Raw genomic sequence first — 26,723 nt, forward strand, 5'->3', positions numbered from 1 at the left:
GGAAACTTTAACTGTGCTGTCAACTTTGGAAGAAGTTATCCCAATTTACTGTGTTGAGTTGGCATTGTACAGAAATTGACATCCATATTGGTCTAGAAATGTTAATTTTTTAAAATTTAAATTTAATTTTTTATTTTTTATTTTTTCCATTTGTACAGGGGTAATGCACTATATTAAATATTTAAGGTCATATCTATGTGGGTTTGATTACAGAAACTAATAAAGTATTCTCTAAATGAAAAAAAAAAGAATAAGCTAAGACTACAAGAGCAAGAAGCAATATGAATATGTTCAGGGACCATTTTCATCTTCAGAATTAAGGATTATTTTAATGTTACATTATTGCCTTTTCTCTTTTACTTTCCTTTTTAGTTTTATTTTAGGATTCCCTATTTTTAATGTTCATACAGAGATTTCTTTAACTGAAATACCAAATAGTTTCTCTGGTGTAAAAAACTATAATAGTACACAGGATCCTAATAAGATAATTATAATGTGAAATAGGAAGTAAAGGGCTAAAGGTGTGGGGAAAGTGGGAAGGGTGGGGGAAAAGTAATAAGGGAGAGGAAAAAATATGAGAAATTGCAAAAACGGAAATAAAGTATTTGTAAATGGGGAGGGGAGGAGGGGGTGAAGGGAGGGCAGGGGCAAGGGGAAAAAATGAGAATCAAGACCTATCATGTAAAGGTACAGGATTCCAATAATTAATGTAACAGTATTATATACCTAGATTGTACCAATAAACTCAATAAAAAGAAAAAATAAAGAAAGAAATAACTAAGGAATGTGTTCTATGTAGCCATTCCCATCCTCTTTAATACAGAAATAATCTCTACAATGTCTTTGACATAGACATGAAGTGAACACTGCATCTTGAGGCAGTTATAGGGCTAGGCTGCTCTGAGTGTTATAAAGTCGAGGTTAGATCACCTATTAGATTTGAGGAGTGGTGAAGGGGAAAGAGCCAAAAATGACTTCTGAGCAGCTGAGAAAGCAGTGCTGCTACGAACAGAAGCAGGGATACAGGAGAGATGAGGGTCAAGACAGGAGCTAGAGGAGGAAGAACCTTAGATGGCTCCCACCTTGGTTAGGAGGGTGTTGGCTGGATGAAGGCACCAGCTACAACCAGAGCATAGAGGAGCACCTGGGGAAAGATGATCAGACCAACTGTAAGTATGTTGAAAATGAGGTGTCAGTCAGATATCGAGACACAGCTGCCTGGGAGAAATAGAGAGAGAGGGGCCTGGAGAGAGCAAAAAGGTCTTCACTGAGGATGGGACACAGAGCCATTGGTATGCAGGTGTTAATAGAAACTATAAGAGTAATGAGGTGACTCACAGATGGGTAGCAGAATGAGAAAAGAAAGTGGGTGGAAGAAGAGGAACCAGGAAACAACATTAAGAATGAAAAGAGAGGTAGGAGAACCCAGGAGCAAGTGCCAAGAAGAGAGGGGTCAACTGTGATACATGCTCCAGAGGACACACAAGCCATAATACCCTACATACAAATAATACATGCATGAAAGGCAAACTGCAAAACCTCTAAGGTTTCATGTTCAGGTGTGAGACTGTATGTGATGTTTATAATTAATAAAATGTCTGAAATGTGTTTAATGTTAGTAGAGAGGTGATCATTGGGCTTGTTGACTAGAAACACCATTGGAAAGTCCCTGGTAGCTTTCAAGACACCACCAAAGTTGAGATGAGGGCAACTCAGAGTAGCAAGAGAGGGGCAGGAAAGTGGAAGAGACTGAGACTGTTGGGTGAAAGGAGCTGGTAAAGCAGGAAGGATCCCAGGAAGGGCTGGGATCTAGGGCACAGGAGCAGGTAAGCAAGAGACGCATTTCTCTAAGACACAGCATGCAGGGAGGGGTTCGAGGTAAGGAGAGAAGAGTGATTTCATCAATGTTTCTGAAGAAATCATCTATTGAGAGTGAGGGAAATGGAGTGGATTCAGAGCCTTGAGAAAGGTTTGGAACTGTCACTCGGCGGGTGAGGGTTGGGTATCAACAAAAGCAGAGTGGAAGAATCACCATATAGCTGTCACAGTCTGGGTGGGAGTGGGAGCAGGCTTTATGGTGCAATCAGATGCCTTCACAACTTGCCCAGCCATCTTAGAGCCTGGGTGTGAAAATGAAGAGAGTGGTCAATGAACAAGCCAAGGCTGGGAGTTTCTGATTGTTTCTATTTGTTTTCATGTGGTTTCTCTCCACCCATGTTGTTTTAGTTTCCTTCAGTTCCTTTATCAAAAGCACCACAAAATGGGAGGCTTAAAAAGAACATGTTGCCTCACAGTTCTGGAGGCAAGAAGTTCAGAATCAAGGTGCCAGTAGGACTATGCTTTCTCTGAGGGCTCTTCCCTTGCCTTTTTATGGCCCCTAGCTTGTAGATATATCCTTCCAATCTTTGACTTTGCCCTCACATATCCAACCTCTCTGTGTTCAGTACCCATTTTCCTCTCTTTATGAGGATCCTAGTCATATTAGATTTAGAGCCCACCTCACTCTGGTATGACCTCATCCTAACTTACTAAATCTATAAGGAATTATTTCTAACTGGGGATTTGGTTCAGTGGTTCCACCGCCCGCCTCGAAAGCACAAGATTCTGAGTTCAATCCCTGGTACCAAAAAGAACCTATTTCTAAATAAGATTATATTCTGAGGCAAAAGATGGACATGAATTTTTAGGGGACAACACTAGTTAACTAAGTACACTGGTATTTGTGCACAGTGGAGACTCAAGCTTGGGGAAAGGATGACCATGAACACAGTGTCTAGAACTGAACCCCTAATGCCAGGACTGGCCTGGCCAGACACACAGGAGGAACACGTGGCATTTATCAACTGCAATAAAGCCAAGAACTCTTCCCACTTCTTTCTTTTATCCATAAAATAATTTGTATTCCAGAAAAGGCAGTTATTTAGTCATTCTTACCTCAGTGTTGATCCCTTAACATAGAGAAAATGATCCTGCCAAATGGAAAGGGAGATTAAAAGTGAGGTGAATCACTAAATTGTTAACACTATACCTATCAGCTAAGTCAGCATGCTCAGACAAAGTGAGGATTGCCTAAAATTGGTTCAGAGGTCCACATCTGTACTAGAGGAGCCAACAAATTTAAAGCATTTCATTAAGTTACTTTCCTATCTTGTCCAGGGATAGTGTATTCAAAGTCAAACCAGAGTTCAGCAGTCTAACCTGGCTGTGGCACAGGGGACTTTTCCCCATTGATGTCCTAGGTGTTGGTGGAATTTTCTTCTCCAAAGCTTTGAGAACAAGCTTCATGAACTTCTAGCGCTGAAAATAACTCAAACCATTGCCCTTGCTAGATGGATGGCACTCATAACCCAGAAAGTTGGGTGCCTTTTACCTTTTTTCCCTAGAGAGTTTGTAAAATAGAGCCCAAGGTTCTTGGATAGTTAGGTGAGATTGTATCAATAAAGGTATCTGAGAAGTCTCGGGTGGAGGAAAGAACTTAAACAGGAGGAACCTAATTCTTTGTGGGTCACATAATATCTTGCAGTGCTGGGCTTTAGCACTACTGACATCTGAGGGTCATCTAGGAGTTTAGAGCTGGAGGGACACGAGGCTTTTGTAGTTCTGCCTTTTTGTTTACAGGGGAGGAAACTGATAGGGGAAGTAACTTTCTCAAGGACACACAGGACTTTTGGCTGAGCTGGGAACAGACTCAGGTCTCTTGATTCAGCCTAGTCATCTTTTTACCATATGCAACAGCATCCAAAACAAAAATATAGGTGCAGGAAGGGAACTCAGCTCCTACACACACCTGCTATGACTTAATTGGCATTCTCCACCTCCCCCCACCCCAAAAATTCAGGTTCAGAAATGCAAAAGCAAAAAATCATTAGAGATTTACTGGCTCTTAAAAAAGCACTCTCTAAACATCTCTTCTCCCTGCCTCCATCTCTACCATCCTCTGGCAATCCATTAAAAATAGCTTTGACTTGAAATTGGCCTGAAGATCATCATTGACTCTGCAATTATATAACCCCCACAACTGAACGTATTATTATACAAGCAGAACCCGAATGAGTTTACAGGGGAGTTGTGCTCGCTGCAAGGAAAGCCAAATCCCTGCTGGAAATCTGCAGATTCTCTGAAGAGAGTTCAGGATGTACAGATTCCTCCTCACCTGAGAGGGAGCATGTGGGGGCGATGGGTGGGGTGCTCCAAGGGTCCAAGAGGGGATCAGATGCTTCCTTGTCTCAGCCTCTCCCTGTGCATCACGACCATGCAGGGCTGATACGAAGTGGACTTTGCAGACCCAGGTGGGGGCTGATGGATGAGGATGTGACTTCCTTGTCAGGAGACGGGACCAGGACTTCTCTACCCAGAGATAACATGAAGGCGACCGAAACACAGATTCTGAAAATGCTTTGCCCTATGAACACTTAAAGATCATCTTGTCTGTACAGCCCATACCCTTTTGTTTTCAGATGAGGAAACTGAGGACCCATGAGATGAAGGGACACACAGGAAACGATCAGAAAGACAGCAGCAGTGGCAGAACCAGACACCAGGGCACTTAGCTCCATGTCCTGTATGCTTTCCACATACCACACTTTAGCTCGTGTCTTCTCTTTTTCACGTCCTCCCCAAAGTTTGCAAAAGAACCTATACCTCTGATGAAGTGCTACAAAATTAAGGTTTTACAAAGGTAAATCCAGATAGCAGCCTTTTCATTGGTGGACGCTTGTCTCCGAGGAAGTACTGGGTAAAAGCAGGGATCTTTTGGTATGAAAGCCAGAGCTTCGATTTCTGTTCTGCAAAATAGGTGCACCAATGACTCTTCTTTTATGAAGTCATGATGAGGAATAAAGAGACTGACAGGAAGCACTTAGCCCAAGTCTGGGCACACAGAAGGTACTGAGGAGCACAAGCTGTCATTATTACTATAAGCCTGCACAGGAAAAGAAGGGGAATTGGCCCCAGGGCAACTGGGCGGGGAAAGGCTGCTGGAAGGAAGCATAATAATGACACACAGAGATAAAGCAGCCCACAGCTATGGTCAGAAGGGCTTCAGCATTGCACTCCTGGCTCTTACACTTATTACTGTGTGGGCTGTGAAATGAGGCAAGTAAGTCACCAAACCTTCTAGGCTTCAGGTCCGCAAAATTCAGGGACTGTCCAGGTGACACCTGAGGCACTACCACCTTCACATTGTAGAGGTCTATAAAACGTTTTTTTCCACAGTCAGAAGGAAAAGACCCTGAGGTCCTACACCTCCTGAAAAGCATTTTCCAGAACCTCTTTCCTTCCATCTATTCAACAAAGTACATAGGAGATATCTTCCAATGTCAGGCCCACGTTTCCCAAAAGAATGCCTAGGCAGGGCCGGGGATTTAGCTCAGCGGTTCGGTGGCCTGCCTTGCAAGCGCAAGGAGTTCAATCCCTGGTAACAACAACAACAACAACAAAAAGAATGCCTAGGCTTATGTTTATTTGGCATTGGGGATGTTAACTGAAAAGGGAAGAAGAGATCCTCCAAAAAGAGATGTTCTGAAAGGTCAGAGACGGGCTCTCAGACTTTGGATCTCTGACATAGTCTGGGTGGTGGCGGCGGCAAGGAATTATAAATGCCGTACCTGCCTGGACCTTCCTCCAACATCCTAAAAGTCATTTTGTGAGAGGCCAGAGGGGTACTATCTGCCAAACATACAAGGTGCATACCAACTAAGCAGTGGAAGGTGTCTAAAGCCTCACTGTGGGTCACCTGTAAGGGTCAGTTGACCCAGGCCTTTCTAGGTAGACAGACACTTCACTACTTTTCAGATACACCCATAAATCTGTAGCTTACAGGGCTGGAAGGTAAAAGAAAGCAGTGGCATGCCTTTATCTGTGTCTTTCAAACCAGTAATTTCCACTGTCCTCCTCTTCCCACAAATGAGAAACTCCAGCCACCCTTCCCGGTATGTCTGCTGGAGGACATTTGAAGACAAGGTTGGCACTTCCACCTAAGACCCAGCAGAGGTGACAGATGGGCGTCTTCCTCAAGAAACAGATTCTCAAGAAAGAAAATGCCGTGGATTGGATTTTCCTCATGAAATTTTTAGCAATGGTACCGCTATAACACAGGCATGCTAATAGATGAATTTTAGCTGAGCACAACTGTAAACAAATTCTGAATGTGCTCCTCAAACTTTTTAAAAATGTGAATAATTCAATGTGGTTTAGTGACTTCTCCTTAATAGCAAATTGGGACGTCTTACACTATAGCTGCAGATACATACCTTCCACTGTCCTCCAGAGATAATTCCCTACCTACTTCTAAGGTTGATTCTCTGTCCCTTCCATAGAGGACATCAAAGTGTGCCACCCAGATTTCCTTTCAGGACGAAGGCACTTCTTCAGCTGCCAAGGGTGTTGACAAAAACCCAGTCCCTGTGTGTAGACAGCTCTCTCATTTAAGATCAGGTCCCATGTGCGTAGGGTGGCGTGGCACATCCAGGACTAGGTGGATTCTTTGCCCCAAATCAGGACATTTCTGCAGGCCCCTCTTGGCTCTCGAGCTCCCTGTGGACCAGGATCTCTGAGGCCTTTGTGTGACTGGCATCACCTTCTACCTTCTGCGCCCAGGGGTGCTTCCTTCCCTTCCTCCACAGGGAAGGAGCTAAGACCTTAGAGCATTCAATTTTCTTCATGCAGTTCTCCCATCTCAGAATGTGATTTCTGGGGAACCTGACCAACAAGCCAACTATCGACACCTTTTGGTTGTTCCCAACCTAAAGGATCTTATTCTAGACCTCTATCAGGGATGAATTTGTCTTTTTTAAAAAACTTATTTTCTGATGCTTGCTGTCTCTGGAGAAATGGCCCCTCCCTAGGGTTAGCTAAATTCTAGCAAAGGACTCACCTGTAAGTGCACATTTCATACATACATCAACAAGCCTAAAGCCCTTACTTCCTACCAAGCCCTTCAATGGGCTATCACACTCTGGACCTGCTTTCCCCTACACATCGTGAAGCTTTATTTCTTAGGAAGTCTTAGGAAACTTTTAGAAGAACCTTCCTACGGTTACGCATCACTGGAGACCCCACCCACCTGATCTGTTCATCCTAAGAATTATGCGATGTCTTAGCTGGCAAACTATCTCAGATCTCATCCAAGTGAACATCTTCATTTGGCAGGGATGAAAGCAAGGTCCAGAGAGGGGGAATGTTGGTCACTGAAGGCTCCACAGGCTCTTCAGTGGCTAATGCAGGTTTCTGGGCCAGAAACTCCAAGCAGTAGAATGTAACAGTTATGGATCTGGGCTCTAATTTTACAGCCTGAAGTTTGAATTGGTCATCAACTACTTATGTAGCCTTGCATTAGTTAATTTACATTCCTACAATTAGTTTTTCATTTGTACATTGAGAAGGATAATAACATTATAGAGTAATTATGAAGACTTAATGAAATAATAGTACGTTATCTGCCTGGCAAGTCACGTCTTGTATAAATGCTAGATAGCGGCATGTGTTAGAGACCAATAAAGATCCTTACTCTCTTCCATTGTGTAGAATCATTGCTGGACCGATGCTCACCCACTAAGGGCTGTTTCCCACCCCCGCTTTCTACTTAGGCAGAACCACACGACTAATTGATGACCATAGAGGTCTAAGAAGAATTGGAGTCACTGCCAGGCTAAGTGAGAAGGTCATGGGTACAAAGCTTTCCTATTCTATTGACTGAATTATGCCAGAGCAACTCTGCAGTCCCAAATGGTGGAGCCACCAATAGAAGCAACCTGCGTCCCTGAGTTTTGACTTTGAGAACTGTCAGACCAGGGACATTCAACTTTGTATGAGCAAGAACTAAACACAGACTGTGAAAGCCATTGAGAATCAGGGGTTGTAAGAGTAGGTGGGATGAAATATCCTGACAAATAGTTTTGCAATTATTATTAAAAATGACACATGTTGAGGAAACAAAAGGGAAAATTAGAGTGTTTAGCTGTTATGACTCAGCTGCAATTTTGGGGTTCAAAGGTGAGAAAGGTGTGCATTTACTACATCCATACCTACACCGACCCTCACATTGAAAGACTTATATTCTCCTGCTATTAAACAGCAGAGGACAAAGAGGCAGAGTCCAAGCTGACTCTCCTTACAGGCTGAAATAGCTTTGCTGATGAATGGCTACAGGGAGGAAGCTAAGTGACTTCAGCCCCGACTGTACACTCCCCTAAAATCCCATGCAAGAATGGTAAAAGAATTAGAATCATGGCAGGAAGGCGGATAGCTGTGCCCTGGTCTTCCCTCTGCCTGTAGCTGTATGGCTAAGTGGCAAAATGTCTTGAGCCTCAGCCCCTCATCTCTAAATGAGGACCTGATGGATCTTAAGGGATCCTTCAGTTGTAATGACTTAAATTTTTATGAGTTCCTTAATTCAACAGGCATTTGTTCAGTAGTTACAAAGATCTTTAAAAGATGGTCTTGGACCCTAACATGCTCATAGTATGGCCACGGTTTGCCTGTCCTGGCATTAGACATAAGGGAAATGGTCTTTGTGCAGTGTTCTTTGCCTAGCCACTCAAAGGCTTCACTTACCCTGGCATAAAGTAGCGGAGGAAGAGGATAAGCACCACTTCACAAGGCCAAGTACTCTAAGAAAGGTATTCATTCTGGAACAGCCTGGAATTGTCAACAGTTCAGCAAAGTCTCTTTTTTCCTCCTCAGCAACTCAAAAACACTGCATTGTAGACCTTAAAAAGACCTATTATCTCATTGTCATTTCACTCATCAAGGTCACTTACCTGAAGAGTAGGTCAAGTTCAGGCTATCTATGCCAGCCATCTTGACTCATGACCTCGGAAGAAATTTGGAAAAGCATTGCTACTCTGTGTCCCTGGCGAGGCCAGGTGAGTGTTTTGCACTTCAGTGCCACCTAGATTCCTTGCTTTGGAAACTTAACGTGCTTCTTTAATGGATGTTATTGAACTAGGAAAGTCTTGATGCTCTTTTTACAGAATCTGATAAGTATTGCTATAATTATTCTGACAATCACAGCTCTGACACATGGCTGCTGAGAAGCCTCTGGACTTCCTTAAAGCTTTCAGCCTCAGTTTCCATTTATTGTGCCTTTTCAATTTTGTTTTAAAACACACAATGTAAAATTAATTATACAGCCAAACAGGGGTAGGGGGTGGAATGTGGATTGTAGGGAAGAGCCTCCAGCTACCTTCTGTTTGAAAGGATCCAACCTTCTGAGAAAACAAAAAGCCCCTCACTCCGTTGCCATGGGAACAGCTCAGCCATGCTGAGGATGCTCTGCAGGAGGCTTCCTGGAGCAGAGCTGGGGAGAGGGCTTTCTTTCCGGTGAGTCAGGGAGGCTGTGAAAAAGCAATTCTGTCAGCTCTTCTGATTCCTGCAAAGGCTAGGACTGTGGGGCATCGTTTTTTCACAATGTTAACCAGATGGCAAGAAAAGGGGCCATGGCCCGAGATTCGCTCCACATGATTGTGGTGCCGGGCTCTCTGTTTAAGGACTCAGACTCTACTGCTACCGCTCTGTCCCTGTCCTACCAGGACAACTCTTTGTCTGAAGGAGCCAGAGATATAACCAAAAGAGATCTGTTATACCAAGGAAGACCTGGAGATAGGAGACAGGGGACGTGACCGGAGAGGCTGGGCAGCCACAAGTCTCTTTTATATGACTTTGGAATCCTTTATTGCCCTCACCCCCACATCACACAGTCAAACAAAGGTTATCTGTGATTATTGTGTCCTGGCCCACTTTTTCTTTTGCTGTTTCACAGGAAGACTCACTTCTCAGCCCACTCCCAGCTGTTTCTGACTCAGATATACACCCATGGGGGCCACAGCCCTCCAAACATCCCTTTTGAAGAGCTCTAGCTTTACCAGGTCAAGGACAGTGGGGAGGACTCTGATGGCACAGACGTTGAAAGCACGGGCTCTGATGTCAGGCTTGGCCTTGTCTGGCTTGGCCACTTCCTGCTTTGTGACCTGGTGCAGGACACTAAATCTCTGAGTGTCAGTTTCTTCATCTGTAAAATGGATAACAGTAATATCTGTCTCATGGGATTTCTGGGCATATTGTTGGATATGCTGCATGAATAACACGTAGCCAAGTGCCTGGGACATAATGGGTGATTAATAAATAGACTTAGAGAAAAATTTAAAGTTTGACTAAGTGAACTTTACAATTATCCCACATGTAGGAGACTGTGATTTCTATCCTCGCTTCTCTAGAAAATATATAATGTTCATCCTCTATGTTTAGGATTATTTTAATTTTTTAAAAAGTGTTTTCACTATACCTTTTTCTTATTCTTCCTTTAAAATTGTTTACACTAAAAACAAAGCATGATGTAGAGAGATGCAATAAAGTGCTACCAATGTGTCTAGTGGTGGGAGACTATCTGGAGCCTTTTCCTTTTATCATGGAAATAAAATAGTTTAAGAAGTGGTGTTAGCTAATATTCTATCTATGTGATCTCTATTCTCTTTTTGACATCTATAAAGAGATCTTAACAATTCCAGAACTTTAATTATCTTTTCCACTGAAAATATTTTCAAGTCTCCCTCTCCAAGTCTGGCTTCCTTCCCAGCCTGTAGTCCCCTAGGACTAGTGTACATCTGTGAGGAGGAGCCAGAAGAATCCATAATTAACCAGTTGCACATGGTTTGTCACTGCTTACGAAGCCCTGCCGCCCTTAGTTTATTTAGTACCCCAAATAATTCCGTGATGGGACTACCGATGTCATCATTCATATTTTACAGAAGAGACAATTTAGAAAAATCAAAAGGCTGGCCTACTCTGTTTCTGTTTCAATCAGCAGATAAATGGTGGAACTAGGAATCAGAGCCTGTGTATGCAGATGCTCCTACTGGAAAGTTTCCCTGAGGGTAGCATGTCTGGCCATTCCAAGATGATTCTTTCTACACTAAAAGTGTTATCTCCACCTGCCTCTCTCTATTCAGTGAAGGCATCCATCCGCCAGTCCCCACTGCCTCACCTCTGTCTCTCTCTGTCTTTGTCTCTGTCATGCTCTCTCTCTCTCTCTCTCTCTCTCTCTTATGCAATCATGATGTTCTATCAATTCTTCTCTTTTAATGTCTCTCAGATTGTCCCTTTTCTCCATTCCTACTGTGGCCCCTCATATTTAGGCTCTTGTAACCTTATCTCTGGATGATTCAACTATACAACTGGTCTCACTATTGGCAATATAGTAACTAGGTCAATTTTATTTCTAGTCTTGTGATAGTTATCTGAGTAAGATAAGAAGTAAGAAAAGGCCAACTAATTGGATTAATGTAGTTCAGGGTGTGGCTGAATGGATTTCCTGAAAATGGAAGACCCACCCTGGGTGTGAATGGGACCAACCAATAGGTTTGTTGCTTGAATGGAATAAAAAGGGGGAATGAAGCAAGAAGGCTTGCTTCTGTGTTTTCAGGGGAGCTCTAGTCTTCACCTTCACCTTGGACATCATCTCCTGACTTCCAGAGCAGACCCTCCAGCCTTCCATCACAGAACCTTTGGCCTCCTGATAGAGAGTTGCACAGGACAACACAGAGAGCTCCAGGTCTTCAGCCTCTGACTGGATCTTTTGAATCTCCAACATTCAGACAGCTTGTGCACTCTTCCACACCTTACTGCAATAGGCCACTGTAAGCCTACCTTGAAAATCCTTACATATTTATGTATCTTATATTGTCTATTTTGCTAGTGAGCACTGAGCGATACAAGTCCCTGGATTAAAAAGTGTCAATAGCTCTCGATTGCCTATAAAATAAAGTTCAAAATCACTGCCTGACAGACAAGACACTATCAAACCTCCCTAACCCTCTTTTTTTTTTTTTTGCATAAACATGGTTTCTGTGATAATCTGCTTTCCATTACTATAATAAATACCTGAGTAATACACTTAGAAAGAGAACGATTTTAGTTTGGATCACGGTTTTATAGGTTTCAGCTCATGCTCATTTGGCCCTTTTGCTCAGGGCCTGTGATGGCATGTCATGGTGCAAGCACATGGCAGATCACAACTGGTCATCTCATGATCTCATGCCTATGACAAAAAGAGAAAGAAGAGTCCAGGATCCACTACACTACCCCCTTCAATGGCATGTCGCCAATGGACAGAAGATGTCCCACTAGGTCCTGCCTCTTAAAGGTCCACCACCTCCCAGCTTTTGGGGGACATTCCAGATAGAAACCAAAGCACTCCCTTATTCGGCCATCCAGCTATGGCCACATGCACATGACCTGTCCAGAAACAACAAATGAGTTTTTCTCAGGTGCCAAGAAATCAAAAGGTGATATCTACCTATAGTCCACTGTTGAAAGGCTTATAAGATCATATTTGACCCAGAAAAAGGGTAACAAAAAATGAGTAATATTTGCCATTATTGAAAGAGCAGTGAATGACATTCCTTTTTATTCTTCTTCTCATCTATGTCTTTCTTTGAAACCTAAGTTGTAATCTTGTCTTCTCTCCCAAATCTAATTCCTCTGCAGTCACTTCACACATACCTTGCACACAGCGGGTACTCAATAAATTTTTAAAAATTGCTCCATAAAATTTTATAAAATTTTGCATTTTAAGCTAGAGTACAAAGCAGACACCCCAGAGGATAGAAAGTTTATTCTTAATCTAAGGAGTTTTTGCTTTTAAACACTCATACCTGGGCCTCATCCCCATAGGTTCTGATTTTATTAGTCTGGGATAGATTTGGAACTAGTAGCTTCTAAAGCTACTCAAGGCTGAGAAACACTGGATTTGGAAAGGGGAGTAGATCTCAGAAGTCCTGGTCTTACTAAATAGCTGTAAAATCATGAAGAAATCACTTTTCTGGATTTCCATTTTACCTTTAGAAAATAATGTAGTTCTACTGTACTATTTTTATAGCTCATTCATTCTCTTCTTTTCCCAAAGAATTTCCACCTGTTCTTACTTTGGGTGAATTTAAGACCTTTATCAGATGCTCCCAAAATTAGAAGAAAAAAAAAGTATAACATATATTCTTTTATTTGTTATCTTTTTCCCAACAGGCCCTAGCTATTGGAAATATCACTTTTTCAATCAATCGACTGATGATAAGAAATAAGAATCAGATCAAGAAGCCCCATCCATCGCATTGTTAAGTATGTATAGTTGACATTTTCTTGCATTTATGAAATGTACCATGAGAAAAGTCCTGCTGGGTGTGATGGTGCATGCTTGAAATCCCAGCACTTGGGATGCTGAAGCAGAAGGGTCACTATGAGTTCAAGACCAGCCTGGGCCACATAGTGAGTTCCAGGGCAATCTGAACTACATAGTGAGACCCTGTCTCAAAAAAAAAGTTCCTAAACTTGTCTTAAAAACCAGATTGTCACTTTTAAGTAAGGAGTTTCTTACATAAGGAGTTTCTTGAAATTAAAGACTTAATGAATTCCTACAATCAGTGAAATTGAAAATGTAATTAAAGCTTTACAAACAAAGAAAGGCACGGGCCCCAATGGCTTCACTGATGAATTTTAAAAGACATTTAGAGAAGATATATTGCCACTACTCTTTAAACTCTTCAATGAAATTGAAAGGGAAGTAATACTTCCAAATTCATTCCTGGAAGCAAGTGTTACTTTGATTCCAAAACCAGGGAAAGACCCAACCAAAAAAGAGAACTACAGGCCAATCTCCCTAATGAACATAGGTGAAAAAATCCTCAATAAGATACTGGCCAGCAGAATACAGAGTGTCATCAAGAAGATCATACATCCTGACCAAGTCGGACTTATCCCAGGGATACAAGGATGGCTCAACATACATAAATCAATAAATGTAACACTCTATATTAACAGAGCCAAGGACAAAACCCATATGATCAGCTCAATAGATGCAGAAAAAGCATTTGACAAAATTCAACACCCATTCATGATAAAAATTCTACAGAAAATTGAAATAGATGGTCTTTATCTCAACTTGATAAAGGCTTTCTATGAAAAACCAACAGCCAGCATCATACAAAGTAATCAAAAACTGAGAACCTTCACACTAAAATCAGGAACGAGACAAGGATGTCCACTATCACCACTCCTGTTCAATATAGTTCTAGAAACATTAGCCACAGCAATTAGATGAGAAATAACTAAAAGCAATAAAGATAGGAAAGGAAGAAGTTAAGCTGTCATTTCTGATGCTATTATAGTTCACATAGAAGACCCCAGAAACTCTGCCAAAAGATTCCTAGACTTAATTGACAGATTGAGTAGAGTAGCTGGATACAAGGTAAACACTCAAAAATCAATAGCCTTCATGTACACAAGTAACAGACTCACTGAGAGAGAAATTAGGGAAACAATTCCTTTCACAATAACATCCAAAAAATAAAATATCTAGGAATCAATCTAACAAAGGAGACAAAAGGCCTCTACACTGAAAATCACAGCACTCTGAAAAGAGATAGAAGACAATATAAGAAGATGGAAAGACTTCCTTACTCCTGGGTAGGAAGAACCAAGACAATGAAAATGGCCATACTTCCAAAGTTTCTATATAGATTCAATGTGATCCTGACTGAAATCCCAACAGTATATTTCATAGAACTTAAGAAAACAATCCAAAAATTCATTTGGAACCAGAAAAGATCTAGAATAGCAAAAGCAATTTTAGGCAACAGATACATGAAGGGGGAATCACAATTCCCAACTTGAAAATATACTACAAAGCCACTGTGATAAAAACAGCATGGTAGTGGCAAAGAAACAGACTCAAGGATCAGTGGAATAGATTAGAAGATGCAGAAACAACCTTAGACATACTCAGCTACCTCATCTTTGACAAAGGAGCCAACCATCCTCATGGGAGGAAAAGTAGCCTCTTCAATAAATGGTTTTGCAAAAACTGGATTTCAACCTACCAAACATTAAAACTAGACCCCTATCTTTCACCATGTACTAAACTAAAATTAAAGTGGATTAAAGATTAAATATTAAAATAACACTGAACTTGCTGGAAGATAAGTTAGGTAGAACCCTCAAAGACAATGGCATAGGAGAAGATTTTATGACCAAATCCTCAGTAGCATGGGAACTAGCCCAAAGAATCAACAACTAGGATCTCATCTTATTAAGAAGCTTCTGCACTGCAACAGAAACCACCAAAAGAGCTGAGAGACAACCTACAATGTGGGAAAAAAATTTTACCAGCTGTTCCTCAGACAAAGTGCTACTATCTAAAATACATAAAGAACTCAAAAAAATAAGACCACCCCAAATACAAAGACCCAATTCAAAAATGGGCATCTGAAATGAACTGACATTTCTCAGACAAACAAGTAAACACAGCAAATAAATATATGAAAAGATGTTCAACATCACTGGTCATGTGAGAGATGCAGATGAAAATAACACTGAGATTCCACCTCACCCCAGAAAGAATGGCTAATTTGGGAATGGAATTAACATGGGAAAAAGAAAAAAATTGAAACAGAGTCTTTGTAGATAGAGAAGGGTGGAGAGGTTGAAAGGAGGACAGGGGAATAGGGGAAAAAATAAGAACCAAGATGGATTATTGTAAAGGTGCAAATTTCCAATGCTGAATGTAGTTATATTGTATACCTTAAATGTACCAAAAAAGTTAATTAAGGAAGTAAAAAAAAGAAGTCAACCAGTAACAAATGCTGGTGGGGTTGTGCAGACAAAGGAACACTTCTCCATTGTTGGTGGGAGTGCAGACTGGTGCAACCACCATGGAAATCAATGTAGAGATACCTCAAAAAATGATGGGTGGTCCCATTTGACCTAGCTATTCCCCTGCTGGGTGTCTTCCCAAAAGAATTAAAAGAATCGTACAACAGTGATATATGTGTGCCCATGTTTGTAATGCCACAGACTGTATTAGTTAAAACTAGGAAACAGAATTGCCCATCAACTGGAGACTGGATAGAGAAGATGTGGTTTTTCTGTAAAATGGAATACTAATCAGCCATAAAGAATGAAAACCTAGTCAGTTATAGCTAAATGGATACACACTGAGGCGATACTCTTAAATAAAATAAATAGGACACAAGGGTAAATGCCGAATAGTTTCTCTGGTGTGAAAAACTGAAGTGTAAATAAGGCTCAAATTGTATAATTGATAATGTAAAATAGGAAGAAAAGGTCTAAAGGTAGGGATGTGGGAAGGATAGGGGAAAGGAAAGAAAAGAAAAAAATGTGAAAAGAAAAAATGGAGACAAAATATGTGTAAATAAGGAAGGGTGGAGGGGGTGAAGGGAGGGCAGGGCAATGAGGAAAAAATAAGTTCCAAGATTCATCATGCAAAGGTACAAGATCCCAATGATGAGTGTAACTACTGCATACCTAAAATGTACCAATAAACCTAATGGGAACAAAAAGTCTTAATGAATCCCTAATATTGCTTAGAATAAAGGGGCTGTGGGTAGACTAACCAACGATTTTTTTCCAGAAGAGCTCATAATATAACTGAAGATATAAAATTCATGCACACACAAACATACCACACACACACATACGCCACTACCAACTTAGAAAACATAGGTCTCTTTGACCTTAGAGTGCCGCTATTGTCCAAAACCTGGCAGCAAGTTTATTTAGGCATGGCCAATTCCTGGCCATTGGAAAGGGCTTCCAGAATGCCTATTAATTGTTGAGCATAGCAGGAAGTAACAAAGACATCTTCAATACTTCCAAACCTGTCTGCCTTCTATTTCCCTAGTAATGACTCCTAGATTCATCCCGAGTAACATACATGCAAATTAGACTAGAGTGAGTCAGAAAGGATGGGGTGGGATGGAAAAAGGTAACTTGTGTGGTAGATACAAAATTTAGAACCAAATGTTCTGTTCATTGAATACAGAGTCTGGGTGACGCTGAGACAAGATTCAGAGGATAGGGTGAGTGCAGGGCTGGTAAAGATCAGTCTTTTGGATGCTGTGTGTTAAGCAGGCAGACTTTTTCAAAATTTCCCAGAATCTTATTTGGTTGTTTATTGATAATATTGTAGACCAGCTGTGTTGGTCAGCTTTCTATTACTATAACAAATATCTGAGATGATCAACTTTTTACAAAGAGAAAAGTATTATTTTGGCTCACAGTTTTAGACATTTTCATGTTTTGTGCCTATGTTGGCACATCATGGCAGGAATGCATGGTGGAGCAAAATTGCTCACCTCATGGCTGAGAAATAAGAGGAAGAGACCCTGAATGACCTAAAAACCTCCTACTAGGCTCTCTCTCTTAAAGTTTGCATCACTTTCCAACTGTGCCAAGCTAGGGAACAAGACCTTGACATATGTCCCATTAGGAGATAGTCAAAATCCAAACTATCACCAGTGTTCTTTGGTCACCTACAAACAGTTGGCTCTCAATTCTAATCATTTTTCTTCCAATTGAGCTGTTGAGTGTGAACAGTAGTCGGTGAAGTTGATGGTGATGGACTACCTATGTGAGTCTGCCTACCTGGGACCACCACCAGGAAATGTCTCACCTATGCTAAAATTTCTTTGCTTAATTCCACCTTTAGATGTCCCCTTCTGAGAGCGGTTGGTTTGTTACGTGCTTTCCAAATATAGCTTCACAGAATGTGTGCCATTTTGTCCAATCCCAGATTTTACAGATGAGAAAATCGAGCCCTTCTAGACAGGAGACTTGCCCATGATCCACACTAGGTGGTGTTATGATTATGACACTCTGGTGGGGGTGCTAAGGTCTAAAAGATACTGTGAGGTATAAGGAAATCGTGTTAGCCTTTGGCATTTCCTTCTCTTTGGTGATCTCATCTAACCCCCATATCTTCTACATTAGAGGTGACCCTCTAATGGGTGTGTCTCACTCATCCCATCCTAAACTTCAGGTCTCTACTTCTAATTCCCAGTATCTCAAAAGCAAAATGCTCCTAATGAAACTCATCATTGATCCCCAGCTACCTTACTAACTTGTTCCTTACTTTTGGATTCTTCATCACAAAGTCAATGCTACCCATCTTATCATGCTACATCAAAATCAGGCAGCCATCCTTAAAGTTTCCTTCCCATTTTCCTTCATGGTGTTATTCAGTCTCCAAAGATTTGGAGTTCCTTCTCATCCATCTTCCCCGTCTCCTTCAGTAGACACAATCCAGGCTCCCACCACCCTTCACCTGCATTACTACGCATTGCTATGACAGTGGCCTTAATCAGTGGCCTTCTAATTTGCATTCTCCCCTTCTGCTGCTTATCCATTCTCCATATGGCTGTCAGACTAACTTCCAAAACACATATCTGTCATATCATTTCCTTGCTCAATGACTTCTATGATTGCTTTACTGCCCATACAGCAATACTCAAAACTGTTGGTCTAAGATTTCTATTATTTGGTTAGACTCTGAAGTTCTTCCCTTCTCAACCCTGTGTCTGCCACATTTAACTCTCACTCCTGCCTCAGTAGATCATATGCTCCCTTCTCTTGACCAGCATTGTCCTTCCTTTCACATTGACAAAGCCCTACTTCTTTGATTCACCCTTTAATGAAGCTGTGTCCCTCCCCACATAGTCCCTCTGAATTTTTAATGTTTTAATTTGATGGCACATGGTGATTTAAGACTAGGAGAAGATGTTAGATGATGAAAAATGTAGAGACAATAGGAGAGGGTGACTTTTTTTTTTTTTTTTTCAGGGATCAAACTCAGGATCTTGCTCTTGCGAGGCAGGCATGGTGCCCCTGAGCTAAATTCCCAGCCCTGAGTGGCCTCTTTTTATGTGTTTCCTCTTCACTGACCAATGGGTCAAGCTTCAGGCTATTAGAAAGTTTCTGTCCTGCCTTGATACCTTGTGCCTGCATTGTAAGTTTTCCCATTGAATTACATGATAGGTGTGGGTATGAGTTTTCTTTTCCTACCAGTTCCAAAGCTCATGCAGAAAAAGAAAGATTTCTGAAGCTAGGATGCATGGGCAATTGTTAATTTTATCACCAGGTTGACTATCATTAATTGTAGTTAGAGGTAGGTTTAGTGGTTACTGTGGGAGGCTACACACATGAAGTAAGTCTCATTATTGGCTTGAAATTTGGGCCTAAATACGAAAGCCTAATTCCTGTACTGGAGGCCAGACCTTGAGAAGTACATCTTCCTGTATAGTGTAGATGTTTTAAAGGAGATTTAATGGCCTTGCTGACTGATGTTAACTCACTTGAAGTTCACCTGCAGACTGAGGTACAATAAGGCAGCTTGCTAGAAGGTGGAGCTGGGCTCCCTGTGTTTGTTTTTGTCATGTGTGTGTGTGTACACACAGGTATAATACTTCTCAGGATCACTGTTCTCAGGTCAGCTGTCCCGCAGTTCTCTGTAAGAAGGACACCTGCATCCACGAAACGACCCTCAAGCCCGGCTAATTGACCTGAATGGAAGAACTCTTCTGGGAATCCCCAGGGGCTTGTCTGGGGAGAGCATGAACACTCATAATACAAAGGCAGAAAAAATAACAACAGTCCGTCTTGGCGCCCTGGCTATAAATGGCTCATTTACTCTGGCAAGAGGAATGGAGTTTTAATGACAAATTGAAATGCTGCACAGCAGGCTTGGCTGTGTGCTGTAAATTATTTGAAATAGGCGCTATGCCTTAATAAGAAGGGAACTGCTTTCTGCTGTGGAATCTGGATGTGGCTGTGCAGTGAGAGCCACTGGCATCCCCATCCTCACTCCCACCCAACCCAGTTTTTCCCTACACTGTCTCTAGGCCTACTCTTTCCTGCCTGTGGGCCATGAGGGATGACTAGGTGGGTTGCAGCAGTGCATTTTCTCTCCTGGAAGGCCAAAGGGATACAGTTGGGTTTCACAGCTCTCAGGGTCAGAGAACACAAGGTTCAAAGGTAACTGCCCATTTGTCCTGTTGAGAATTTCCTGGCCTTTCCTCCATGCAAGATTCATCTTCATAAAGGAGAAGGGCACTTGAGGACTATGTTGGGAAGGTTTAGTGGCACAAGAGAACACAAGGTTCAAAGGTAACTGCCCATTTATCCTGTTGAGAATTTCCTGGCCTTTCCTCCACGCAAGATTCATCTTCATAAAGGAGAAGGGCACTTGAGGACTATGTTGGGAAGGTTTAGTGGCACACCAGGAGATGTAAATGGTCATGCCATCCATATCTTTCAAAAACACAATGTCTGTCAACAAGCAGTTCTTGGGGATAGGAGTCATGCCAGGGCGGCAGAGACGGCGTTCGTAAAATTTCCATGCCTTCCATTACATTTCTCAGTCTTCCTTGCAGCTGGGGTGGGTCATGTGACCAGGTTGGCCCATGGACTCTCAGGCATTTGAGAGTCTAGGTGCCGCCCCCCACCATCTCCCGATCTTCTTCCATGGTGATCTTGCAGCCCATCCACTTCAGATGAAGTAGTCATGAGATGAAGAAGGGCAACATGTTCCACAGTGAGCTTTGTATTCTTGTGAAGAAGAAATAAATCTTTATTGTGTTAAGACTGTTAGGTTTGGGGTTTCAAGGTTTACTTCTCACTGCAGCACACACTGTCTATAGCAAGTAATATGATCACCGCCTCTGTGGCTTGCACTTGGAACTGTGTTTCTGGGAGCTAGGTAGTAAGTTCCCCGTCCTACTCTCATGCATTACTCCTATCTGCATTAAAGGCTGACTAATGAGCAATGGCAACACAGTCATCCAGGCCTGCATCCCAGTCCTGGCTCTGCCACTTACTAGCCAATCTCACACAGCTCATCTACCTACTCTGAGCCTCAGTTTCTCCCTTTGTAAAACAAGACCATCTATTCTGGTAAGCCACTGAAACAAAAAAGAGGTTTTTTGTGCAAAAAACCCTTAATGCAGTTCTTGACACATAATAGGGCTCAGAAATGTCAGTTCTTCCCTTCTCCTAAATGTTACCCTTCTCTGGCTGTGATATGGTCCTAAATGAACTGAGCATAACTGACCCTGAGAACTGCTATCTAAACCTTTGAATATTCTGTGTGCCACTTACTGGTTGTATTTCCTTAGGCAAGCTGCATAAACTCTGTGCCTCAGCTGTACCATCCCTATTTCATCCTGGGAGAGGAAAGAAATCTCTGGCTTTGGGTTGTTTTGTTGATTAAACAAATGATATCAACTAGGTAATTTGAGTGATACATAATAACCACAACATATAACAGTTGCCTTTGATTATTATTATCCTCTGTATTGGCTAATCTCACCTTGAAAAAGCCATCTACTAGCAGCTTTTGTGTATATACGAATTAGAGACCTTTGGATCCAGAAGTGTTACTTACATAGACTTCAAAAGAGGTGGCATATTTTTCTGCGCCTGACTTGTTTTAAAACCCTCCTCTTCTCTAGGATGGCTCCCAAGACCTGTATGGTCAAGTTTTCTTAAGTATTTTGGATAATTACAATGATACAATATAGGCTAGGAGAGGACAGGGGAAAAGGAAACTCCATCTGGATATGCAAAATGAAGGTTTTCCCTGAACTTGCACTCATTTATCCTCCAAGCATTTCTTTAGTGCTCTCTGTCTTCCAGGCATTGGATCAAGCACTAGAGCTGAAGAGAGGACATGACAGACACATAAACAATGTTATGCAGTAATGTTAGGGGGAGGATAGAGATCTAAGTAAAATATTTTAGGAACGATCAAGGAACAACAGCTAAAGCAGTGCCTTCCTTGGTCATGTGGAGTGTGTGTGTGTGTGTGTGTGTGTGTGTGTGTACAAGAAGTGATCTACATATTGGGAGTTTCTGGAAAAGAAAGGGAGAACAGTCAAGACAAGCAAAAGGAGGAATAACAATCATGTAAAGGTACAAGGTCCTAATGATGAATGTAACTGTATTGTATAACTAAAATGTACCAATAAACTTAATGGGAAAAAAAGGAATAACATATAGGAACAGAGTCAATAAACGGGTCGTAGTGAGTGAATCAGAGACTGTGGAGGGCTGCTAAAACAGTGAGGAGCAATGAGATTGGCAAGGTGCACAGCCCAGGTCACAGAGGACGCTGTCTTCCAGGATGATTGTGCATGTTCTGTTGACAGTGGAGAGCCACTGAAGAGTTCCAGGAACAAAGCTTACTTTGGTATCCTGTGAAAACAGATCTGAAGGGGAGTGAGCTCTACAGGCACACAGACCTTAGGAAGCATTGTAATAGAAAAGAATAGAAATATGAAGGCCTGGTGTAGGGCAGTGATACGTATATAGAAAGAAGAGGATGAACTTGGCACATGTCGTGTCTGCGAAAAAGAAATGTTAGAAGGAAGGACATGTAGATGGATTAGATGTAAAGCAAAGGAAGAAGGGTTTGAATGAATCCCAGGTTACTAACGCCAGTTTTATGGGAACTAAAAGAGTTTTATGGGAAAGACAAATGGATTTGCTGAGTTGGAGATGCCTGTGAAACATTGAGAGAGAGTGATCTAGCAGGCAACTGGATATATAGCTAAAGTGGTAGATTTAGGTATTGTCAATATGGAAGTTAGAGTTTTATGGGAAAGACAAATGGATTTGCTGAGTTGGAGATGCCTGTGAAACACTGAGAGAGAGCGATCTAGCAGGCAACTGGATATATAGCTAAAGTGGTAGATTTAGGTATTGTCAATATGGAAGTTGTGAATAAATTTGAGTAGACGAAACAGATCAAGGAGACTGTATAGCAAGAACTAGGAGACTAAAGGTGGGGCCCTTAAGACCTGTGATAGCAGTGTTTATGGGTCAGCATGAAGAAAAAGCTCCCAGTGAAATAGATGCAGACTGAGAAGAGTCAAGAGGATGCTCTGTATTGGAGCAGGTGGGCATGGGGCCTGGATGGAATGCCAGTAATCGAGGGTCGGGTGCAGCAGAGAAGTCTTGGTAATCTCAGAGTAGAGATCAGACTGCAGAGGACTGAGGAATGGAAAGAAGTGGAGACACAGAGACATGGAAACACTGGATGGGACGTGCGGGTGGGAAAGCATAGAAGCTGAAATGATGTAGAAGGGAGAAACAAACAGTGGGGTTTCTGCCATGTTTTAGAATCATACAGGGTTTGGTTAGAATCTCAGCTTGCATTCATCTTTGAGGTTTGGGGTAGATCATTTAACCTGTATTTTTTTTTTTACCAGTTTCTTTTAATGTACTAAAAGATAGCTTTGGGGCTATATAATAGGTACCCAGTAAATGCAGTTTGTCAACCCTAAAGTAGATCATTTAATCTAAGAGTCTATTCATCATCAGTTTTTTTTTTAACATAGTAAAAAAATAGCTTTTGTAGTAGGCAGTAGGTGCCCAATAAGTGGACTTTATTAGCCCCAAGGGAGATGAGCTGATACAGAGGATTGAGGAGCTCAGGTAATCATAGCCCATGCTGGGCATCTGGGAATTAATTGAGAGACTGCGACCTTCACATTCTTTTTGTGGGCCTAGCTATCCACTCATTTTTCAGAAGACAACACCCAGTGACAAGCAGAGGCACATACAACAGTTACTGATTTCCTCCTAATTCTTCCACTTTAAATCCATTTGAAGGATGAAGGCACAACATGGATGCTTTCTAATCACTCACACGGATAGCCAGAATGGTTGACATGAAATTTACACGGGTAGTTCATGGTGCAGCTGCAGCAAGCTAGATCCTTCACTCTTCCTGTGGTATCTGGTTGAAATGAATTAAAAATGGAAGGACCAGCCTATTTTGGGTTGGTGAGTCCCCTTCTGATGATCACTTCTTGCTCAGTTCAGAATGGGAGAAAGGAAACCAAACTAAGAAGTGATAACCCTCACCAAAGAAACAGCAAAGGCAGGAAATGCTGCAGGCTTCACTGGAACACTTGGGGGCCCACCCCCTTGCACTATAGATAGCATTTGAGCTTAGTAGTAAGAAGGAATCCCAGTATGTTAGCGCTATAAAAAATTATGCAACAACCAACTCATTTTACAGATGAAGAAACCTGTTTGCCAGGCACATGGGAAATCAATCTATGGCCAAGCTGGGACTAGAACTGAGGTGTTCAGACTTCTAGTCACAGAAAAGTCATTGTGTGTGTGCAGTGGGGACAAACAAATGGGGTTTTGGCTACTTGGACTGGAGACTTGCTACCAGAAGTAGCTCAGAGAGCAAACATGGAGGAGACAGGAAACCCTTTGTCCTACGCCCCAGTTCCACTTCAGGGCAGCCCTTTGAGGGATGATCCTGGCAGTTGGGTGTTAAAAGAAGGGTAGACATCTAGACTAACACGATAAATTTGTCTTTTCGTGTTACTAATGAATAGCTGGCCTTGTCAGTAAACTTGTGTTGGTTGTCAGCCCCAAGGAAGGCGAGCCGGGACAGAGAATGTAGGAGCTCAAGTAATCACAGCCCACCCCAGACATGTGGAGATTCCCTGCCTAATAGAATGAAATCTTAATTTATTTTGTGGGTCCAGGCCCCGATTCACCTCTCTGCTACCTGTCCATGGCAGCATCCTTGATTTCTCTGCTTATCTTTGACTGTGGCTTTCATATTCTAAGTTACTGCCAGGCTCTCCACTCAATAAAAATCAAAACTCAAGAGCCAAAATAAAGAAACAAAAACAAAAATTAAACAAAAAGCATTAGTTAGGAAACCTTTCCTTTTTCCAAATACAGCTTCCTCCAATCTCCCAAACCAAACAGATGCTTTTCTGAAGTTACACAAAGGAAAAACAAGCTTCCTTCCTTGCTGGCATGGCCATAAAACCATGGTTTTTATCACTTATTTGAGGGGGGGAAAAAAGAGAGGCCTGAAGGTAAAGAGAAGAAAGATAATAAAATAATGCAAATGATGTTCTAATGTGTTTAGAGTTGAAACAGCATAACCTCAACTCAAGGGGCTGCACAAGCGGTCCAGGCACCAGGGTCTGAGATGGTCTGTCCAAAGATGGTGGGACCTACAGCCACCTCTTCCTTCACTATCACTCAGCAAAGAATACAACAGATCTGGGAACCCCTCTGACACCAGCAAATGCCCTAATGCACTCTCGGGTGGCAATATCCTGTTCAGAACAAGGCTCCCTGAAGCTATAGGAGAGCATGTCTTTCGGCAAAGACCATGTATGGGCCACATCCGCTGATAAGTGGGCTCCCACTATGCCAGTCATCAAAGCCAGGATGCCCCCCACTGACAATTATCAAACCAACATCTTCCAGCCTATGGAAATTCAAGCGAAAAAGGGCAACAGAGAGACAGGCTGAAGGGAACGTTGAGATGGCAACCCAACTCTGGTAGAAACCAAATTTTGGAGTGTGGGGGAGCTCTTGCAAGACTGCAGAAGATGGGGTTTTAGAAATAACTGAGTCAGGAGAAAGCCACGGTGATGGTGGACCAAGCTCAGGGGATAGGTCCGAAAATACTTCAGCTTTCAGCCCAGATTTACTCCAGGCCTGCTTTTCAGTTTGCGTGTTCCTCTCAGCTCCCCTCATTTCCCTCGAGCCAAGCGCTCCTCTTCCCCACTTTTCAGCTGCTGTTTGGGGTGGGGACTTGTTAGCTTCTAACCTCATTATGCTGACACATTATGCTGCTTCGATGCTGAGAGATACATCCAGCCCTCACAGCCAGTCTATGGAAAAATCATGATGCCAGCACCTTCTACCATGGACTTGATTTTTCTGTCGGCCCTCGGCATATTCTCTTGAGTTCCCGAGTACTACTTTGCCTCATCTATCTACCGAGCAGTGGCTACTTTGGGGGAAGGTGCTCTGGTGACTTTGTTTCCTCTCCCAGGGTTTTTTATATTTGCACCAGGGACTGAGAAATTATGTTTCTGATAAAAGCAAGCTTGCAATGTTGGGTAAAGAAATATTCCTAATTTTCATCTTTGCCTTTTCTTATTCCTTTCCCATCCACACCACTGCCAACCCCAAATCTGATCCTCTCTGGGTTTTCCCAAGCAAAGTAAGTGATATCACTATCCCCTAATGATTAAAGTAAAATGCCTCAGTATCAGTCAAGGTCCTTCCTTCCTTCACCCTATCCAATCCATGAACTCCATCCACTGTTCCCACCTCTACTGCTGCCGCCTTAGTCCTGTCCTCACCACCTCACTGGTACCAGCCTTTATGAGTCACATACTCACCAGTTTCCATCCTCACCACCCCAAGCCCATCTCACATGGCAGCCTTTAGAGCATACATCACCTCATGCCATCTACCTGCTTAAGGCACCCAGGACTTGCATGCAGCACAAACTCCTTACCGTGGTGTTATGGGCTGAATGTGTCCCACTAAAATTCATAAAATGAAGTCCTAACCCTCAGGACCTTGAAATGTGACCTTATTTGGAAAGAAGGTTGCTGAACGTATAATTAAGATGGGGTCATACTGGAATGGGATGGGTCTCTAATTCAGTATGACTGGTCTTTATAAGATGGCTATGTGAAGTTGGACACACAGAGAGCACGAGCACGCAATGTGATGACAGAAGGAGAGACTGGGGTTGTGCTTTTGCAAGCCAAGGAATGGGAAAGGTTGCCAGCAACCCAGCAGAATCTAGGAAGGCAACAGTGAGGATTCCTCTACACAGGTTACGGAGGGATCCGGGTCCTACTGAGCACTACATATCAGATGTCTAGCCTTCGGAAGTGTTTGTCTGAAGCCACCTACTTTGTGGTGCTTTGTGGTAGTGCCCTTCAGAAGGTAAAACATATGGACTCCAAGGACCTGTGTGCTGAGGTTTTTGCCTACTTTGCTCCTCTAACTGTTCTTCAGGTTCTAAACACGATAAGCTCATGTCACCTTTGAGGGTGTTGTATGTGCTAGTCCTTTTCCATGGAACATTGCTCTTT

At 42.2% G+C, this 26,723-nt stretch overlaps 1 protein-coding gene and 1 long non-coding RNA gene across 8 annotated transcripts in view; one reads left to right on the forward strand and one right to left on the reverse strand.

The window, feature by feature from the left end:
- Slc8a3 (solute carrier family 8 member A3) overlaps window positions 1-26,723 on the reverse strand; it is a 151,948-nt gene that overhangs the window by 74,202 nt on the left and 51,023 nt on the right. The gene's annotated exons all lie outside the window — the stretch shown is intronic.
- LOC104877075 overlaps window positions 9,253-26,723 on the forward strand; it is a 30,855-nt gene continuing 13,384 nt past the window's right edge. The window contains exons 1-3 of one of the 2 annotated variants that reach the window (XR_784506.2): window positions 9,253-9,321; window positions 11,420-11,633; window positions 13,018-13,110. This is a non-coding gene — a long non-coding RNA (uncharacterized LOC104877075). The remainder of the gene's footprint in view (window positions 9,322-11,419; window positions 11,634-13,017; window positions 13,111-26,723) is intronic. The other variant, XR_002024670.1, reaches the window with a different exon arrangement.

Source organism: Fukomys damarensis, unplaced genomic scaffold, assembly GCF_012274545.1.
Source record: "Fukomys damarensis isolate Sample0158 unplaced genomic scaffold, DMR_v1.0_HiC HiC_scaffold_21, whole genome shotgun sequence".
Lineage (NCBI taxonomy): Eukaryota > Metazoa > Chordata > Mammalia > Rodentia > Bathyergidae > Fukomys > Fukomys damarensis.